Here is a 21,372-nt window from a genome sequence, read left to right as displayed (position 1 = left end):
TGCCGTACGATATGGGCTATAGCCCATGGTCCAATATGATGAAAAACGAGGATTAAAAAAAAATCAAAAATTCAAAAAACGATGGGCTATAACCCATCGTTTTTTAAATTTAATTATTTTTTTCAAATCCTCAAAAATGATGAAAAACGGCGTGCTATAGTATGCCGTACGATATGGGCTATAGCCCATGGTCCAAAATGATGAAAAACGAGGATAAAAAAAAAATCAAAATTAAAAAAACGATGGGCCCATCGTTTTTTTTATTTTTTCATTTTTTTCAAATCCTCAAAAATGATGAAAAACGGCGTGCTATAGTATGCCGTACGATATGGGCTATTGCCCATGGTCCAAAATGATGAAAAACGAGGATTTCTTTTTTTTCAAAAATTAAAAAAAACAATGGGCCATAACCCATCGTTTTTTTAATTTTTTAATTTTTTCCAAATCCTCAAAAATGATGAAAAACGGCGTGCTATAGTATGCCGTACGATATGGGCTATAGCCCATGGTCCAAAATGATGAAAAACGAGGATTAAAAAAAAATCAAAATTCAAAAAACGATGGGCTATAACCCATCGTTTTTTTAATTTTTTAATTTTTTCCAAATCCTCAAAAATTATGAAAAACGGCGCTACAGTATAGTATGCCGTACGATATGGGCTATAGCCCATATCCTCGCGGTGTATAGCGGTGTATGAGAATGGGTGTTGCGGAGGATGAGAGCATTCCTCTCATCCTCCGCAACACAATGCATTCTCTATGGCAATAGCACAAACTTTGGCATGCTACTAGTCCTACATACTTACACCTAGCAACCCCATTCTAGCCTACTTAGGTTCATCTTACGGTGGACATGTTTGCCTGAAAAGGAATCTTTGAAATGTTTCATAGTTTTAGAAATATAGTGCTTTCAAATTTACAATGGGGCTCAATGGCAGACATTGGCACGTCAAAAATCACTTTCACCTAGAAACTCCATTCACACTTTTTATTATTCAGCTTACTGTGACCATGGACTATAGCCTTTCGCTTTTCCGCGATTTTCACCTTTTTTTCAAATCCTCAACAATGATGAAGAATCGCGCACTATAGCGCGCCTCTCAATGACCTTGACCAATATCAATGACCTTGAGCAGTATAAATGACCTTCATAAGACTAGTAAATGACATTGACCAGTATAAAGGACCTTGACAAGTATAAATGACCTTGACCAGTATAAATTACCTTGACAAGTATAAATGACCTTGACCAGTATAAATAGTAAAATACGACATACTATTGTATGCCCTCCGAGACCATGGACTAATGACCTTGACAAGTATAAATGACCTTGACCAGTATAAATGACCTTCACCCGACCTTGACCAGTATAAATGACCTTGACCAGTATGCGGTCCGTGACCATGGACTATAGCCTTTCACTTTTCCGCTATTTTCACCTTTTTTTAAATCCTCAACAATGATGAAGAATCACTATAGCGTGCTGCTCAATGACCTCTGAGACCATGGACTAATGAACCATATAAATACAACACAATGAGCAGGGCACTGCAGGGAGTTGAACCCCGTTCCGGTAAACCAGAAGTACGACCCCAGTGCCTTAGTTTTTGTGTTGTCATTTACAGGTCCTTTTGTTGAAATGTAAATTTTACATTTCAACAGTAAAGTAATATATATAAAGAAGAGAAACACAAAAGCACAAAAATAACATTTTCGAATTACCGGTATTTGCTTTGATTTTTTAAACTTTCTCTTGCCGACCTCCCACATTTCATTCGATGATTAACAAAAAACAGTGTTGGATCTGTAAGGATCCATTTGGTTACACGTGCATACGTGTGTTTGTGCACGCTTCGATAACCAGTGTTGGACCTGTAAGGGTCCATTTGGTTACATGTGTTACACTCTCAGACTTACAGACATGGACCAAATGGTCCATTTGGTACACTAGACCTGTACGTGCCCGTCGGCCACCATATATACTCTCAGAGTTACCGACCTGTAAGGGTCCATAGGGTTACACTATCAGAGTTAGATACACAAAAAATCAAAAAACGATGGGCTATAACCCATCGTTTTTCTTTAATTTTTTTAAAATCCTCAAAAATGATGAAAAACGGCGTGCTATAGTATGCCGTACGGTATGGGCTATAGCCCATGGTCAAAAATGATGAAAATCCAGGATAAAACAAAATATCTTTTATCTATTTATCTATTTTTTTTTTTTCATTATTTTTAAATCCTCAAAAATGATGAAAAACGAGGATTAAAAATAAAATAAAATAAAACGATGGGCTATAACCTATGTTTTATTTTTTATTTTATTCAAATCCTCAAAAATGATGAAAAACGGCGTGCTACAGTATGCCATACGATATGGGCTATTAGACGAGCGTCTAAAAATGGGATAAAAAACGTCTAAAAATAGACGTCTAAAACACGTCTAAAAATAGACGTGTTTTATACGTCTATTTTTAGACGTTTTTAAGACGTCTATTTTTAGATGTTTTTTATTCCATTTTTAGACGCACGTATAATAGCCGGCTATTGCTCAGTGGGATGGTCAAAAATGATAAAAACGAGGATTAAAAAAAAAATCAAAAAATCAAAAAAAAAGATGGGCTATAACCCATGTTTTTTTGTTTTATTTCCATTTTTTTCATTTTTTCTCTATGGAGAATAACATGGGGTGATCTTAATATCGTCTACTATAAGCGCTGTGGTCCAAAAATAAACAAGCTGTCTCGGCGTTATTGTCAGGGAGGTGTCTCTGTAACGTTTGCAACAGTCAGTCATATGTGTCTGCTTCTAGTGAAAATGTAACTAATTCAGTAGCAGTAACATTAGTGTTTTCTCTCAGTCAGTTGATTCTTCATATCCATATGAGTGAAACGGCCGGGATGACATGTTATTTTTCAAACACAGTTCTTATATGAAGCAATCTAAAAATCCTCCTATGGCGATTTCAATGCAACTAAAAAAATACATGAACCTGGGGACTGACGCCCTCTACTGAAAGTGACGTCAGACTTCGGTGCTCTATTCTGGCAATAGCACAAACTTTTGGCATGCTACTACTAGTCCTACATACTTACACCTAGCAACCCCATTCTAGCCTACTTAGGTTTATCTTACGGTGGACATGTTTGCCTGAAAAGGAATATTTGAAATGTTTCATAGTTTTAGAAATATAGTGCTTTAAAATTTACAATGGGGCTCAATGGCAGACATTGGCACGTCAAAAACCACTTTCACCTAGAAACTCCATTCACACTTTTTATTATTCAGCTTACTGTGACCATGGACTATAGCCTTTCGCTTTTCCGCGATTTTCACCTTTTTTTCAAATCCTCAACAATGATGAAGAATCGCGCACTATAGTGCTTTAAAATTTACAATGGGGCTCAATGGCAGACATTGGCACGTCAAAAACCACTTTCACCTAGAAACTCCATTCACACTTTTTATTATTCAGCTTACTGTGACCATGGACTATAGCCTTTCGCTTTTCCGCGATTTTCACCTTTTTTTCAAATCCTCAACAATGATGAAGAATCGCGCACTATAGCGCGCCTCTCAATGACCTTGACCAATATCAATGACCTTGAGCAGTATAAATGACCTTCATAAGACTAGTAAATTACATTGACCAGTATAAAGGACCTTGACAAGTATAAATGACCTTGACCAGTATAAATTACCTTGACAAGTATAAATTACCTTGACCAGTATAAATAGTAAAATACGACATACTATTGTATGCCCTCCGAGACCATGGACTAATGACCTTGACAAGTATAAATGACCTTGACCAGTATAAATGACCTTCACCCGACCTTGACCAGTATAAATTACCTTGACCAGTATGCGGTCCGTGACAATGGACTTTCACCTAGAAACTCCATTCACACTTTTTATTATTCAGCTTACTGTGACCATGGACTATAGCCTTTCACTTTTCCGCTATTTTCACCTTTTTTTAAATCCTCAACAATTATGAAGAATCACTATAGCGTGCTGCTCAATGACCTCTGAGACCATGGACTAATGAACCATATAAATACAACACATTGAGCAGGGCACTGCAGGGAGTTGAACCCCGTTCCGGTAAACCTGTATGCTCTGATAATACTGTATATGGGCTAAAACAGAACAGTCTTATGCACACCTGTATGCTCTGATAATACTGTATATGGGCTAAAACAGAACCGTCTTATGCACACCTGTATGCTCTGATAATACTGTATATGGGCTAAAACAGAACAGTCTTATGCACACCTGTATGCTCTGAGGCGGGAGCGTACTGCGTAGGCAGGGCTCAATGTATTTCAGAAAAATGCACATAAAGTGCACAAAGACCCGCAAGAAAACAGAACATACATTTTCCCTGTAACTAAACACGTTTATCCTCTTATCAGTGTCTTAAGTTCGTATGTTCATAATACTGTATATGTCAGCTACTATAGTTTGTGATGTTAGTTGTCATGTTTGGTTCTCTGTACATGTCAAAGAATGCACACCAACACACTGTGTGACTTATTTGCTCGACAGGAATAGGCTACACACATTATACAACATCTTCACAACAGAATATGGTTGTGTGTGGGTGCAGGTGAGAAACCCCAGGAGGGCTTATGAGACAACCTTACCGTTGACATATTGCACATTGCAATTAGAATTTTATTTAATTAGAATGTACTTAAAATGTAAACGTTTAAATCAAAAAGATTAAACAGAAAAATGAAACAAAATAACAAAAAACAAAGACATGCACTGTATGCACGATAAACAAAATAGAGTAGCCTTATGTTATAAAATACCCATAGCAGTAGTATGTATGTCCACCGAGTACCCACTGGTTATAAGTAATACAGTACTGTATAAAGTAATATTCCACAGGGAGTCAGACATATGTATATGATCACAATATGTATGCACATAAAAACATGCTATTAACATGAACAGGTCAGATTATTTAGACAGTGGCTATTAATCTGTCAGACAGCATTGGTAAAGGACATGCTATTCACTTGCCAGATCATGACTGGGGGAAACTAGCCAATCTACATTGACATGTTGTGAGCTTGTAGATTGAGATGAGATGAGATGAGATATGAGATATACTTTATTAGTCTCCCGAGGAAGAAATTTGTCTTAGACAAAGGGCCCGCATGCAAGCGTAGCCCTAGTCCATGTCGCCACAGTGCAGCGCCAAATACATCTTTCTTGCATCATAGAAAAAGAAAGTAAGAAAAAGAAGGATGGGGGGTGGGGGGGAGGGGGAGAAGCATGGAATGGGTGAGGGGTATTGACAGAGAGGGGGGGGGGGGGGGGGGAGGGATGGAGACATCATATCACATACAGTTGCATTGTGTAGGCACGGAACTTGGGAGGGGGGGTGGGGGGTTGGATTTTTGGATGTGCAACAAATAAAAAAAAACTCTGATCCTCACACAACGCCTCAGTGGGAGGGGCTGTCTGAAGGCACCCGGGCAGCAGGTGGGTGGGTGGGGGGGCGATTGGCTATTTGAACTATTAAAAAATATATATATAGAGAAAATAGAAAGAAAATAAGTTTAGGGATAAGGGGTAAGGCATTGGCGACAGTAGCCTGACTATGGTTGAGAACCCTTGGGCTACAGTCTACAATGTCTACAGTGGAAAGAGCAGAACGCCACTGAAAGTAGTGTGGTGGTTAACATTGTCGAACAATTGCATTTCACTCCAATTCCAAGTGATCAAATTCACTCTGTCTCCGGCATTGAGTGACAGAATCACTGCTCCGCTGGTGCTGTCGCTGTCGTACTTTCCTTTGGCTTGCCAGGTGCTGACTTGAAGGTGGCCGTTCTTCAACAGCTGGGCCCCGGAGAAGTGAGTGCTGTAGCCGAATGTTGTGAAGGTGAACTGGAACGCTCCCTGCAGCGGGGCAGTGAAGATACCTGCGAGACACAGAATCGTGGAATCGTTAGAGCCGTGCCCATTTATATCTCACTGATTAATAATTGAGCGCAAGAATGAGCCTCTTCCCCCAGGGCATTGTGTGCTATACTGGACCCAATAATGAGCCTCTTCCCCCAGGGCATTGTGTGCTATACTGGACCCAATAATGAGCCTCTTCCCCCAGGGCATTGTGTGCTATACTGGACCCAATAATGAGCCTCTTCCCCCAGGGCATTGTGTGCTATACTAGACCCAATAATGAGCCTCTTCCCCCAGGGCATTGTGTGCTATACTGGACCCAATAATGAGCCTCTTCCCCCAGGGCATTGTGTGCTATACTAGACCCAATAATGAGCCTCTTCCCCCAGGGCATTGTGTCCTATACTGGACCCAATAATGAGCCTCTTCCCCCAGGGCATTGTGTGCTATACTAGACCCAATAATGAGCCTCTTCCCCAGGGCATTGTGTGAGCCTCTTCCCCAGGGCATTGTGTGCTATACTGGACCCAATAATGAGCCTCTTCCCCCAGGGCATTGTGTGCTATACTGGACCCAATAATGAGCCTCTTCCCCAGGGCATTGTGTGCTATACTAGACCCAATAATGTGCCTCTTCCCCCAGGGCATTGTGTGCTATACTGGACCCAATAATGAGCCTCTTCCCCCAGGGCATTGTGTGCTATACTAGACCCAATAATGAGCCTCTTCCCCCAGGGCATTGTGTGCTATGCTAGACCGGTGCCCGGCCGTAGAGCACAGAGTCGGTAACGAATGACGATTATGAGAACATTTGGTCTCTGCTCTCAGCTAATAGGGGTCCTTGTCCTGAAATACGTGAAAGACCAGTTCTGTGAGGCTCTCAGTATACCTGTGGCAGGGTCGTAGGCGTTGCCGTTGTTGAAGAAGATATTCCTGAACACAATGGTTGTGCCGCCTCCAACGAACACATCAGACCCCGCTGCCAACGATGCTGAAAAGCCCACTTTCTGAGTGTGGACAACTGAGTACAAAGGAGAAACAGAGCAGGTATAGAAAAAAAACATTACACTTTCTTTTTTTTAAAGGGTTGTTTTATGCTTTTCTGCCTTTATTGATATAGTTTCAAGTGAAGATAGATAGGAAAGAGGAAGAGAGAGAGTGTTCAAATGTGTATTTTGTACACTCAGAGTTACAGTATGTTGTAGTAAATAAGTGTCATACATATTCTGAAGAAAACCTGGAGACTGACATTTACTAATTGGGTCTTGTGAACAAAATAATACATTATAATGGTGTGTAAAAAACAGACATTAATTACCCCTGCAAGACACAAGACTAAGACTAAATCAGAATGTGTTGTCAAAATTGACACTGATTTCAAGTTTGGTTGAATCCATGAATCAGTTCAATGGATAAATCGATAAATAGCATTAAAAAAAAATCCAAACAGATTCGCCATTATGCCTAATTCATATCATTATTTGTAACAAGGGCATCACTTTCAACTTACCCTCTCTCGTGAGGTTTCCCAGGTCCCAGATCAAGGTGGTCATTTCTGCTGTAGTTTCTCGCTGCTGTGTTGCCATATCAGTCACTTTAGACCTGAGATCTGTGAACACATTAGAGATATCCATTCAAAAGGCTTCACTGAATGCTTTCTGTTAAAGCCCCATAAGCATAACATTATCTACATCTTAGCATCTGCTGTGGTAAAAATGATATTACCATGACACATTGGATCCCCGACATTTTAGAGATATTGAATTGAACAGTTAATGCCAGAAAATCACACAGTTCTTCCTACTGTACTTCCTAGAGATATATAGCTAGATATCTATAAACACTCCACACGGTGGACTTCAAAATAAGATATTTTTTCTTTTTGTGTTATTATATTATAAATATTATTCTCTGGTATCGGTATTCGGTAATGGTATTGGCTATAACAGAAATATTGTGGTATCGGGATCGGAATGGAAACGAAAAAAAGTGTATCCCTACCAGAAAGTAATTATTATTATTATTATTATTATTATTATTATTATTATCCCTACCAGAAAGTAGACCCTTTTGACACTCAGTAGGCGACCCACTCTGCTACACCAGTGGGTCTCAAAGTGTCCTTGAGTGGGTTCCAAATGGCTCTGGGTGTGTGTCTCTGAGAGTGTACAAATCAAACTAAATTGGGTCCATTTGGTTCCATTTGTACACTCACATCCTTGAAATTAAAAAGGTTTGAGAACAACTGTACACTAAATGGAACAGATTCTTACTTAGTATCATTGGTAACACCTGCAGCTTACCTGCATTCTGCTCCTTCAGTGAGTTCAGGTCAGCCTGGAGTTCGTCCAACTTCCGCTCCAGAGATCTGATGTTTTTGGCGTTATCGCATGGCCTGACTGCGACGCACGTGTCGGTGGTGACACGTAACCCTAACCCTAACCCATCGACATACTGCAGAAGTATAACGGTCAAGAAGGCCAGGATGAGGATGTGTGTCTTTGCCATCATGAGGATGTCTGTGTTCTCTAGGCACCTGCTGAGTAGCACTGGATGCACTAAGACAGAGGACTGTTTATATGCAGAGCCAGAGCTGTCCCCTGACAACTAACTCACAGGGAGGATGAAGGGGAATCCCCTTCTATAAGGAAATGATCATAACAAAACGATTGGCAATATTAGAGCTATTGTCGAATATGACATAAGGCATTTAAATATAAGTAGTGAGATTAAGTTAATACAATATACTGTACTTTATACAGTCTGTATCGTAGAGTATGTTAACACGATATGAATTATACAATTGGAGTAGTTGTATTCTGTCTCCCTGCTCTTCTAATAATGTCTCACCTATAGACAGGATCCAAAGTTTGACCTTTGACCTCGATTGAATAGTTTATCCCATTCTGACCTGAGATCAGATTCATACGAGGTTTCCGCCGGACACACACTGGTCTGATGAACCCATTCTGACCTGAGATCAGATTAAAAAAATGTCAGTCGCTCTTCGATTTTTCAAAAATAGCAGATCTACAAGCTCATATCGCGCCACTCGGTGGCGCGATATGAGCTTGTAGATCTGCTATTTTTCAATAGCTAAAGCATGACATGATGCTGACACCAAAATGGATGCCCGGTCAGAATGGGTTATTTGACATAAATGTAAAAACAGTAAAGTGCAGTCAAGGGATAGATCAAAAAAAGTCACTTCAGTCTTGTTTCCATTTAGGCCCTATTATGCAATCAATAATTGATCTGATGGTCAAGATTCAAATTATCCCCTGAGCAAGTAGGCAGGCTCTATTAGCTCCGTGGTAAACATGTCAGGTTATCATCATCATCATCAGAGAAGTAGTTTGGTGCAGCACATACTTGCATATTAAACAAGCACATACAGCACATACAGCACATACAGCACATAGTTGCAGTGAGAGAGAGAGAGAGAGAGAGAGAGAGAGAGAATGACAATGGGAAGCAACAAACCGGAGTTAAAAGACATCTAAAGTCTCATGTAACTTATGTAACTTACAGTACATGCTGTGCTGTATGTCGTTGCCATTCACATGGCACGTGGCTGTTGCATGTGCATTGTGCATGCATGTTGTGTACAATTAATAAACAGGTTTCTGCACCTCTTGCATGCAGTAGTCAGAGGATATTAATACAATCTGGAAATACATTTCTTACCAAGACCAATGTGTTTGTAAAGGTGTCTACTAAACATATCCCGCATGGGGATTTTTGCTGAAAGTTGGGGTACATCAACAACTATTATGAGGCAAAATGTTCTAAATGTCATTATGCTTTATGTGACATGTCATGTCTTATTGATAATAATATTAATATTGATACACACACACACACACACACACACACACATTGCACTGTGTGTGTGTGTGTGTGTGTGTGTGTGTGTGTGTCCTTCTTTCCGTCCTTCCGTTCTTCCGTCCGTCCGTTATCAGCTCATCTCCGGCACCGTTGGCCCGATCCATGCCAAACTGTGCACAACGATGAACCTCTGCCCCAAATATTCCTCAACGGCCTGTTATAGGGCAGTGTCCAATTTCCATGAAATTATACACGCACATTTCCACTAGGCCGAGGACGTCATGACTCTACAGGCCAATTCCTGTTTTTACCTATAACTGCATTGACAACTAATGTATGCACACTATAGACTAGAGGCCATGGAAAAACATTTTCCCTGCATCCCTCCACATCTGCCGGTTATAGCGCCACCATGAGGCCGATTTCTGAAAAACACATTGTTTATTTTAGTCCCACAGATTTCATCCAAATCTCACGCAAATCGGTACACAAGATCTCTGTAGTCATGTGATCAAGACGAGCCTGTTGGATTTCTCAGATTCTACACTAAGATTGCCTTCCAAAGTTTTCAGGAGTAGCCCGTTTTGTACAAAATGTCCTGCTCATCCAGAATTCTATCCTCAGAGATGCTTTGAGTGATCTGGCTCTGAATTTCCTCAACAAAATGAAGAAAAAATTGTTGCAAGAAACAAACATGTTTATATTACTCCTAAACATTTTGCCAAACATAATTTGTGCCTTTTTTATTAAAATGTTAAAATATTCAAAATATTTCGATTTATTCTCAATGTGTTTTTAAATAACAGATGTACAACCTCACAATGTGTCGCTGTGAGCTTGTAGATCAGCTATTTTCATTTGTGGTTATTTTCATGGACCTGGTCACTTGTTTCTCTTTCAATACTGGCAACACAGCAAGAGAAAGAGGAACTTATGCACACACAAACGCAAAGACTTATGGGCCGTATGAAAAAGGTGAATACCAGCTAAACTGATTGATCGATTGATTGATTGATTGATTGATTGATTGAAGTATTTATTAACAGTTTGCAGAATTGCAGTACATTTCAAGCACAACTCAATACAAAAACTGTCAACTGTGAGTGTACGACCAAATAAAGCATACACTTGTTCAATTCATCATAACATTTAGAGACATACAGTACAAATATACACTTGAATACTTCTATAGCCAAAAACAGGAACTCATCATAGAAGGGGTAATAAGGGAAAAAAAGGTGGGGGGGGATTCAGATTTTACGGGGGCCAGTTTCGAATTGCAGCCGTCCGTAGGTGCCCTTTGAGAGTGGTTTTGAAGGAGTCAAGGGATTTGCATGTCTTAATGACTGTTGGTAGGGCGTTCCACATTTTGGTGGCATAGGAGTGAAATGAATTTACTCCCTTGTTTGTGCCGAATCTGGGTTGTACATGGTTTGTTAAACTCCCTCTGGTGTTGTGGGTGTGGACTTTGTTGACATTAAGGAAGTATTTAGACAGGTAGGCCTACATGGGTATCTTGGTGGTGTATCGAATCTTGTGGACCAGACCCATTGCATAGCATAGTCGAAGTGTTCCGTTCACCTCCACCATCTGTTCTCTCCCCTCCAGGTAGGATTATGGAGTATGGAGTGGTTCACGGTGTCAAAAGCCTTTTGGAGGTCCAGCTTGACCATGCCGCAGTATTTGCCAGCATCCACCTCGTGTTTGATGTGGTCGCTCAAATGGAGGAGGCATGTGTCAGTGGAGTGGGATGTTCTGAATTTTGTCATAAAAATATACTTTTCAACCTGTTCATAGACAATTTTCTCCATCACTTTCGAGATGGAGCTTGCCGGGGTCTAATTTGCTTCCTTTCTTGTGCAGGGGGGTTACTTTGGCCAGTTTACTTGAATCTTGACCACCAGGTCAAACTTTGCAAGGTAGCTTCTTGTGGTTTCCATTAAAGGGACATTTCACCGCTGGACTGCAGTCACTCAATGTGAATAGTCTCTGTGTCTGTGCATCAAGTCTGTGTGTTTGACTAGGGTTTGACTGGATTGCTGAATTCTTACAATGCCCATAATGCTTTAGTGCACTTTCCCTCCTTGTGGAGAGGGGGGAGGCTGGGTGGAGGTGTGACTTTGTAGTCCAAGAAGAAAGTGAGACATATTTTCATGACATGTTTTTGGTCATGACTAAAATATCTAAATAAACAATATATAACAAGTGTTTATTTTGTGCCCTAAACATCATTAAAATAAGCTCTGGTTGCAAAATGGGTGAAGTGGCCTTTAAGGTGAACGGAGGCCAAGGCATGCCGATGGATGGGGAAATACTGCTTCTCCGAAAACAGAACGCTTCTCACGGAAACGTCAAATAAGTCCTGTATGCAAATAAATCCTGTATGCAAATGAGACACAAGGAAACTTGAGAGACAAAACATGTGTACATTATGTATGATGAGTGATGAATGAAGGCCAGTTCAACCAGTCTCTACAGGTCACACAAAGTACATATGCATCAAAGTACATATGCATCAAAGTACATATGAGGGAGGGGAGGACTGGGCAGGAGGAGGGGAGGGGAGGACTGGGCAGGAGGCACCAGGCATCGCTGCCAAGTTTTTAGGAGAGCGAAGGGGTGGGCGAGAGAGAGGAATTGAAACCCTGTCAGTCTTCCTTTCGTATTTGTGAGGCATGATGGATTTTAGTCTAAAAAAAAGAATGTCACATAGTTTTAGTGATCAAATGTAAGAATACAATGTACAATAACAATAAAATACAATAAAGTAGTATATAGTTAAACAAACAAACAAACAAAAACATAGGTTGGGGTGAGTTGTGCCACTGGCACAACTCAACCCAGGCCCTTTGGCACAAATCACCCCAAGCCCACCTTTTTGAAAAAAAAAGCATTCCCTAGCTTTTTTGAGCTAGCATCATGCTAACTGTATAGACTCATAGTGTAGCTTACTAGTGCACTAAAACATGTGTGAATTGTTTTCAAAGTTGTCTACAAGTGTTCATACAAATAAATAAATAAAAACTTTATCATAGAAATTTTACTTTAGAGGTCCAAAAACAGTTCTTTGAGTTTAAATGTGCTAACCTCTCAAGCCAGGTGCTTCCCTCTTCAGCAGGCTGAGTGAGATGGATGCCTCATCAAACTTAAGTGGTCACATGATCAATTTCTTCTATGGTTTTCTAGATAACAGGGGTGGCACTAATTGCCCCATGGCACTACTGACCCCGGTCTCCCCTATAGGCTCTATAGCTTGGACATCATACAGATGGCACATACGATCTCTGGAGGCCTTTCACATCCGCTGTCTGTGACGGATCTTGGAGGAGAAGACGAGAAGGAAGGGTAGGCAGCTGTGTGCAATACAGTGATTGTCCAGCCAGGTTAAACGCACGCGCGCGCACACACACACACACACACACACACACACACACACACACACACATTTCCCCCAATGATATATGTAGTCATCATCGACAACTGACTGCCAAGTGTATGGACTGAGTGCCACATGTTGGTGGGGCGAGCAGAGATACGTTCATGTAGATTCCAATGTAAAAGCAACTAAAATAACAAATATGAAGATTAGTGTATGGAGCCCATTATGGATATAATGAAGACCAGCCACAGAAAAAAACGTTTCAATTGAAATAGTTAACAGAAATATAGTTTAGCAATATTCTCTACACATTACACAATAAAAACAACATGCTTGCAATCATTATAAGAAACAGTTCATCTCTATTTATTCTCATCTTCTCTCTCCCTGGATATATTGTCAAGATCCAGTGTGTGTAGCATTGTAGTGCTTTTCAGCAACAATGAACAATAACAGAGAACCGCAGGGGAAAATGAGCTGAAGATTTAATTTAAGATATGAGCTATATTATGAATATTTATCCAATTGTTTTCAGGTATTACTGCAAGAGGGATAGGCTATGAAATCCTGTTTCCCTTGACTCATGTGTTGGTTTGAGAGATGAGAGATGCATGTCTGACGTAAACAAACAATGTATATGTGAGTGATGCGCTTAGAGAGCTTAGAGAGCGATTATCTCCACCAGGCTGGGTGGTTTACCAAAGGCTGTGACTGTGTTAGTCATCATGGATTGCAGTGATCAGGACCAGCTAGGGGAAGCTGCCAGGGGAAATAAAGCTAGGGGATAGGGCAAAATGGCGTGAGTCCAAATGCAAAAAACTAAAGATAGCTGAGGAAAACAGAGAATTTAATAGTTGGTGGACAGAGTCGTTTGCTTTCACTGCCAATGCTGCTGCGGTTTGATCTGGTAGCTCAATGACAGTGGTGGAAAGCACCATGCACTTCATGGGTTTTTTATTATTGTTTGGACCCAATGTTTTATTTGCGTCAATAAAGTAACTAACTACAGTAACTAACTAATTAAGTACTGTACTTAAGTACAATTTTGAGGTATTTGTACTTTACCTGAGTATTTCCATTTGCGATGCAATGCATTGTGAGCTTGTAGATCGGCTATTTTCAAAAGATTTTGTACACATTTTTAACTTGTGAAATGGGACATTCTGCAATATGAGTACTTTTACTTTTAGTAGTTTAAGTACATTTTGATGCCGATACTTTTGTACTTTTACTTGAGTACATTTTGAATACTTTTACTTAAGTAAAACATTTGAGCACTTTTTCCACCACTGCTCAATGGTTACCACCCTGGGGAGTCATCTGAACACAAAGTTCCCAGACAGGGTTTCGCAAGTCTTATTCGCTCAGTAATAAGAAATATTAATTACAGTTAAGATTGAATTATGGGGTCCACAATGACAAGACACCTCACATGAATTTCAGAATTTGTAATAGTAACCAGTAAAACGCCCTGAGGGCGAGAAGCGACTGAGGTTGCGCTGAAACAACAGGTCTGGGAAGGGAATGCCCATATAGATGCCTTAACAGACGACGTCACACTGATAAGCAACAGCATGCACGCGCCACCTCTCATAAGATGCAATGGAAAAGTTCTAACTGCACTCACGTGTAAAAAAATTACCATTAAACTTTCAGATGCTGTTTTTCTCCCAGTGTGGAGGAAGAATGATTAGGATTTTTATTGTGATCTCTCGCCCATGAAATATATAATCCTTGGTTTCTGTTGTGTGTGAACAATAATAGCAATTAAAATAAGTTGTCCTCAAAACCACACTTCCAGTCACTGTCATAAGAATGGGAGGTGCGCTCATGATCACGGCAGCAGAGCCTGTTTGTCCATGGCTGCACGCGCACCTGCAACCCATCAAGTATAATTTATGCTTCATCCCGCGATGGTGTCGCGCACGCAGACCTCTACGCTCACAACAGTCGCAGGGTTTGATGAGGTCAGTGTCGTGATCTTCATTATATGGAGATGGCCATATTTGGAGTGTGTCACGCTGACGGACTGACTGACACGAGGCGTGACTGACTGACATGAACTGCCAATCTGACTGCTGGATTAATTTAAGTATGAAATCTGTGACACTTTTATTAGATTAGAGGCTATGTCCCCCTAGTTAAAGTAAGAAGCAGTGGGGATCTGGCTGGTGACTTAAATGTTCTGCATTTGAGGAACCATTTATGATCAAAATGATGCTGAACACACAAACCAAACTCAAGTTCTCACTCTCACAGGTTTGCAGCCAGTGTACTAATTGGCTGTACGACTGCCAGGCTTGTCTGGCTTGAAAGAAAAGTTGAGAACAGGAAGCTTTTATTTGCTCTTCAGACCAGATTGAACTATAATCACAACACTGTATCCTGGACAATTTATTCTTTAAGATTTCTCCTAAACAGCTAGCTGTAGACAGGCTTCAACTAATTTGGTTTGTTAAATGAAAGTGGGAGGCAGGAAGAACATCCGCTTTACTTTCTATTTGCTTTCAAAGTGATGACCATTAGTGTTTGGAGACAACCAGGCGACAAAGGATGTGTCGTTGAAGAGAAGCCAGTACGGAAGTAGTGGAAACGCTGCAGTTCTCATTAATGGACTAGAAGGTGACGCTAATTCCTGCTAATTCCCCTTTCATCCTGTCAAAGGCAATGGAAATATGACTCGACGTTATACTTTATACGTTTTATTACCCTTGTAAACGTTTTCATAAAGACTTTGTTTTCAATCGATAGTATCTCCAACTATCATGCTCTTTTACAAATGAATTAATACTAGCACACCATACGCATTGTTCATCTTGATGTTATATCCTGTGCCTGGAGATATGCCCTGGAAATATACCTGAAATAATTTATGTTGGTAGAAATACAGCGGAAAGATAGGCTCCTGAACCTTCTTTTGTAATTGATATGTTCTTTATTTGACACATCATATTCGCTGGCATCAGTTCACTCAATATTCGTTTACTGCACTGCCTTGTTCAAAATAATCCAACTGCTCTTTGATGTTTAATCCACTACTTGTTCATGTGCCCAAACATGGTACAATATAGCAGTTGTCAGATGAGATTCACACTCACATACATACATATACACATTTTACGCATTGTGTACACACTACACAGATACACATATACATGTACTTGTCTCACAGTAATTTGCAGATGATGTAGATAAATACAGCAAAATTCACACACATGCATGAACACACAAATATGCCTGCAGGTATGTATGTATGTATGTGTGCATGTATGCACACACACCACAGAATGACACAAGCACATTGTTCCACATATACAGTAAGTATGTGGGGATGCGCATGTATACTATACGTGCATGGCCAGGCATGCATGCATGTTTTAGTTCTGATACTTAGGGTTGTCTTAAGGTCACTGCGGTCTTAGGGCCAGTTAAATCACGAAGAAGAGCCGCTTAAAGACCAGAGGGGCCTTTTCTGTCGTAGCCCTCACATTATGGAATGAGCTCCCCTCCCATGTCAAACTGGCCCCTTCCATCCAGACTTTTAAATCTCGCCTTAAGACCCACCTTTATACCTTGGCTTTTAACCCCGGTTGATAGTTTCTGTGGTCCATGTTTTGTTTCACTGTCTGCTGACAGTGTACTGTACAGTGTATTTAGTTAAAATTTTCCTGCAGGCCTGCAGCACTTTGTAAATTGTGCTATATAAATAAAGTGGATTGGATCGCTTTTTTTGTTTGTTTGTTTTTGTCAAGGATGCAGACAGAGAGTTGAACCCAGATGCAAAGTCACAACCAACAAGAGTAGTCTAGTAGATATAAAAAGTATTTAATAAAGAAAGGCAGAATCTTACACTGAATATGCAGGTATGAACCAGGCAATCTAGAATGACATAAATGTCAAAACAGGAACAGGTAGCAGGACATCAATGACACCAGGTTATGAACTGACATTGAGTGTTTGTACTGAGTCCAGTTTTATAGTGAGCAGGTTGATTGGAGAAGTGTTCACTGCTGGGCTGATGAGGTAGTTGAAGACAGGTGTGTAAATGGAACTGGGTGAACTGGGTGTGCTGGAATGGGATATGGGAGTGGCCAGTGTGGAGTCACAGACAGAATGTGACAGTTTTGTACTTGTAGTGGAGGATATTAATGACACGATCGTTCACTTTATGGTACAAGCACCAAATTTGGTACACAAGTGCTTCAGAACCTACTCTCTCAGAAAAGTACGTTGTCCACTTGAAAAAACTAAATGGCCACCATTTTTCAAGATGGCCGCCAAATAAAAAGGGCCTTTTGTGGCGGTTCTGGACAACCGTGGGTCCGACCGACTCGAGACCGGGCACTGCACTCCCTGTGGGTGTGTGGAACGTGTGTGTCGAATTTGAAGTCGGTGGGGCGAACGGTTCTCGGGTTATGTGGATTACAGATGTACAGACACACACACAGACTTGAATATATGTCAATGGGCAATGCCCATTGGGGTTTTTTTTAGATGATGGGTAAGAAGAGAGAGATGTGATGTCAGGTGGTGTGGGCTAAGAAGTGGTCAGGGCTATTTGAGATGTACAGTAAGTGCAAAGAGAGATGGTGAGGGAGGGAGAAAATTATTTGTACCAATTGACCAGACAGTAGACAGTAGTGTAACAGGTTAAGGTGAGTATAGAGATGGAAATGTTCTAGCAAGAGAAGCCAATGTATTGAGAATATGGGACATAGTATGGGTCAGGAAATATTTGTGACAGAAGGCTACCAGTGAGAGGGAAGATGTATACGATGGTAGTGAGACCAGCCATGCCGTACGGTTGGAAACGGTGGCACTGATGAAAAGGAGGCACAGCTGGAGGTGGCAGAATTAAGGATGCTATGGTTCTCATTAGGAGTGAAAAGGAAGGACATTATCAGAAATTACTGAATTAGAGGATCAGCCCAGGTTAGAAGGTTTGGGGATAAAGCAAGAGAGGTGAGGTTGAGATGTTTTAGACATGTGGAAAGGAGGGATGAGGGTACATTGGGAGAAGGATGCTGAAGATGTAGCTGCCAGGTAAGAGGATGGCCAAAGACGAGGTTTAAGGATGCTGTGAGAGATGACATGAAGGTGGCAGGTCACAGAGGAAGATGCAGAAAACAAAACCAAATATGGTCCATGTGTGGTCCAGCCCTATGGAATGTAAAATTCAAGCATGTGCTACTGAAAAGTATTTAAAATATATAGTTTTGATGCTCATCCTAGATCCTACTACTATAGGGGATGCAAAGCAATATGTCCGTTTATCCGTCCGACTTCTCCTACCAAATCACTCCGTTAGCACACATCTCTCTATGCACAAAAAATGATGCATGCCACAGAAATCCATCTGCACTACATTGCATCCATGTCATATTTACTGTACAAATATCGCTTTTGTATGACATACTGTTATTGCACAACATTTCACTGTGACACAAATTACATTACAATTTCCACATTAAATGACCCCTCCCCTTTTCCCTGCACGTGCACACACACACACACACACACACACACGGTACTGTACAGTACACTATAGTATGTTACAGTACAGTATGGTAAAGTACAGTACGGTACAGTAACGTGCGGTACGGCATGGTACAGTATGATACCATAAAGTATGGTACAGTACAGTATGATGCCATACAGTACAGTACAGTACGGTACGGTACAGTACAGTAAAGTACAGTACGGTACAGTATGGTACCATGCAGTACGGTACAGTACGGTACAGTACAGTACAGTACAGTACAGTACAGTACAGTACGGTACAGTATGGTACAGTATGATACCATACAGTAAGGTACAGTACGGTACAGTATGGTACCATGCAGTATGGTACAGTACGGTACAGTATGGTACAGTACAGTACAGTACGGTACAGTATGGTACAGTATGATACCATACAGTAAGGTACGGTACAGTATGGTACCATGCAGTACGGTACAGTACAGTACAGTACGGTACGGTACTGTACGGTACTGTACAGTACAGTATGGTACAGTATGATGCCCTACAGTGCCGTACAGTATTATACAGTAGTATGGTACAGTACATCACAAAGGTATAGCCAAATATATGCTGAAATGCAAAACCAGTCTAATTTTGGTGGCCATCTTGAAATATCACCGCCATATTGGATTTTTGGATGGCTCGGTTTAAAAAGTTAAAGAGTTGACCAAAGGAATGTTCACGGCAAATGTCACGCTTGTATCACCAAGCGAACAACCGTTCCAATGATCTGCTAATTGCACAAATTCTGTGTGTGTGTACATCTGTAATCCACGTAACTCGAGAACCGTTCGCCCCACCGACTTCAAATTCGACACACACGTTCCACACACCCACAGGGAGTGCAGTGCCCGGTCTCGAGTCGGTCGGACCCACGGTTGTCCAGAACCGCCACAAAAGGCCTTTTTCATTTGGCGGCCATCTTGAAAAATGGTGTCCATTTTCTTTTTTCAAGTGGACAACGTACTTTTCTGAGAGAGTAGGTTCCGAAGCACTCGTGTGCCAATTTTGGTGCTTGTACCATAAAGTGAACGATTCTCATGAAATATTGACTTAATATCCTCCACTATTGTATTGTTAAGGATTCTTAGCTCAGTGGTTCTCAAAGTGGGGTCCAGGGACCCCCAGGGGTCCTTCAGGGAGTTCCAGGGGGTCCTCAGCTAAATGATAGTTAGTAACCAAATGGACACTTATGGGTCTGTAACTCAAAGAGTGTAACAAATGGAAACGCATGCATGCACGCACGCACATGCACACGCGTACGCGCGCACGCACGCACACGCACACACACACACACACACACACACACACACACACACACACACACACACACACACACACACACACACACACACACACACACACACACACACACACACACACACACACACACACACACACACACACACACACACACACACACACACACACACACACACACACACACACACACACACACATTGCAGTGAGGCTGTGGAGGGCAGTGATTCAGGAGTTGTGAAGTTGATGTTTGCTAGTGCGCACTCTTGCATCATCATCATCATCATCATCATTATTCATCAACCCTTAACCCATTCTGGGCGGGAACCCCGATTGGTATCTTACCCCCTCAGGCCGGGAACCCATATTTGGGTTCTGTATAGTATGTACAGTATTCAAAAATGTACATTTTTTGATGCTGCTATATAAATATTTGAAGTTTTTCAGAAACCTTAGGTCAGGATTTAGAGGCGTTTTTAGAATCGACCTTAGGCCTAGTCAGCTCTGAGTCATTTGGGAGCCATTCATTGAAGACAAATACACGTCAACTGTTCTAATGACCCTTCAAAATGCATGCATTATTTCTTCAGTCTTGTTTTGCTCAATCCATAAAACTGTCCAATTATCATTGTTTCTCTTTCCATGTGAGCCCTTGGGTCATTGCACTCCTCCCTCAACCCATTTCTATGACTCATGTAATCTTGTGTTCCCCCTCTCATATGTAATATAAGATTACTTTCATATTCTTGACTCCACAACTGCAATATTATCTGAGACTCCAGGGCTCAGATAAAATCTTATCTTTGTCTTTCCACCCTTTTCTCTCAGTCTCTATCACTCACATGCTCATGTGGCAGCAATCATATCAATCTTTCTCATAAATGTGGCTCTTGAAAGTGTTATGGCCAGACTGCTCGGACTGCTCCACCTGGTAATGGTCACATAAACCTAGGGTGTTTGCTTTTTCCATGTTGTTTTGATGACCTCATCCCATACAGTAATTCTCACCCACTTGGAATTTGAAAAAGATGCCTTCCTTCTCCTCTATCGCAACATTACTGACATTCTTCTATCACATTCTTCCATATTATACTTTTGGCAACTTTCTGATGCAAAGAGCAGAGCTATGTCTGTGCCATCGATGGCTTATTCACCCTAGCACCGCTCATCGATTAATATCATCATTCATCAATACCATAGCAAGCACAAATAAATGATGTTGCTTGGGATAAGACAAACTTCTATGTCTGCTGTTAGATCCCAAGGCAAACTTAATTCGTTTCAAGATCGGTGGCTGTTGCAATTCACCCTTTGTCAAGTCCCGCCCGTGGTTGTGCCCCCTCTTCGCACTCATATAGGCGGATTTACCATTGGGCTGGGGTGGGCCCAGCCCACCCCAGACCCCAGGTAGCTGTGGAAAAAAAACCCTGCAAATGTCGACTAGTTGTCTGTCTGCCTGCTTGCCT

This window comes from Protomyctophum parallelum, assembly GCF_964188405.1.
Source record: "Protomyctophum parallelum genome assembly, chromosome: 15".
In the NCBI taxonomy this organism is placed as follows: Eukaryota; Metazoa; Chordata; class Actinopteri; order Myctophiformes; family Myctophidae; genus Protomyctophum; species Protomyctophum parallelum.
This window is presented reverse-complemented; position numbering follows the sequence as displayed.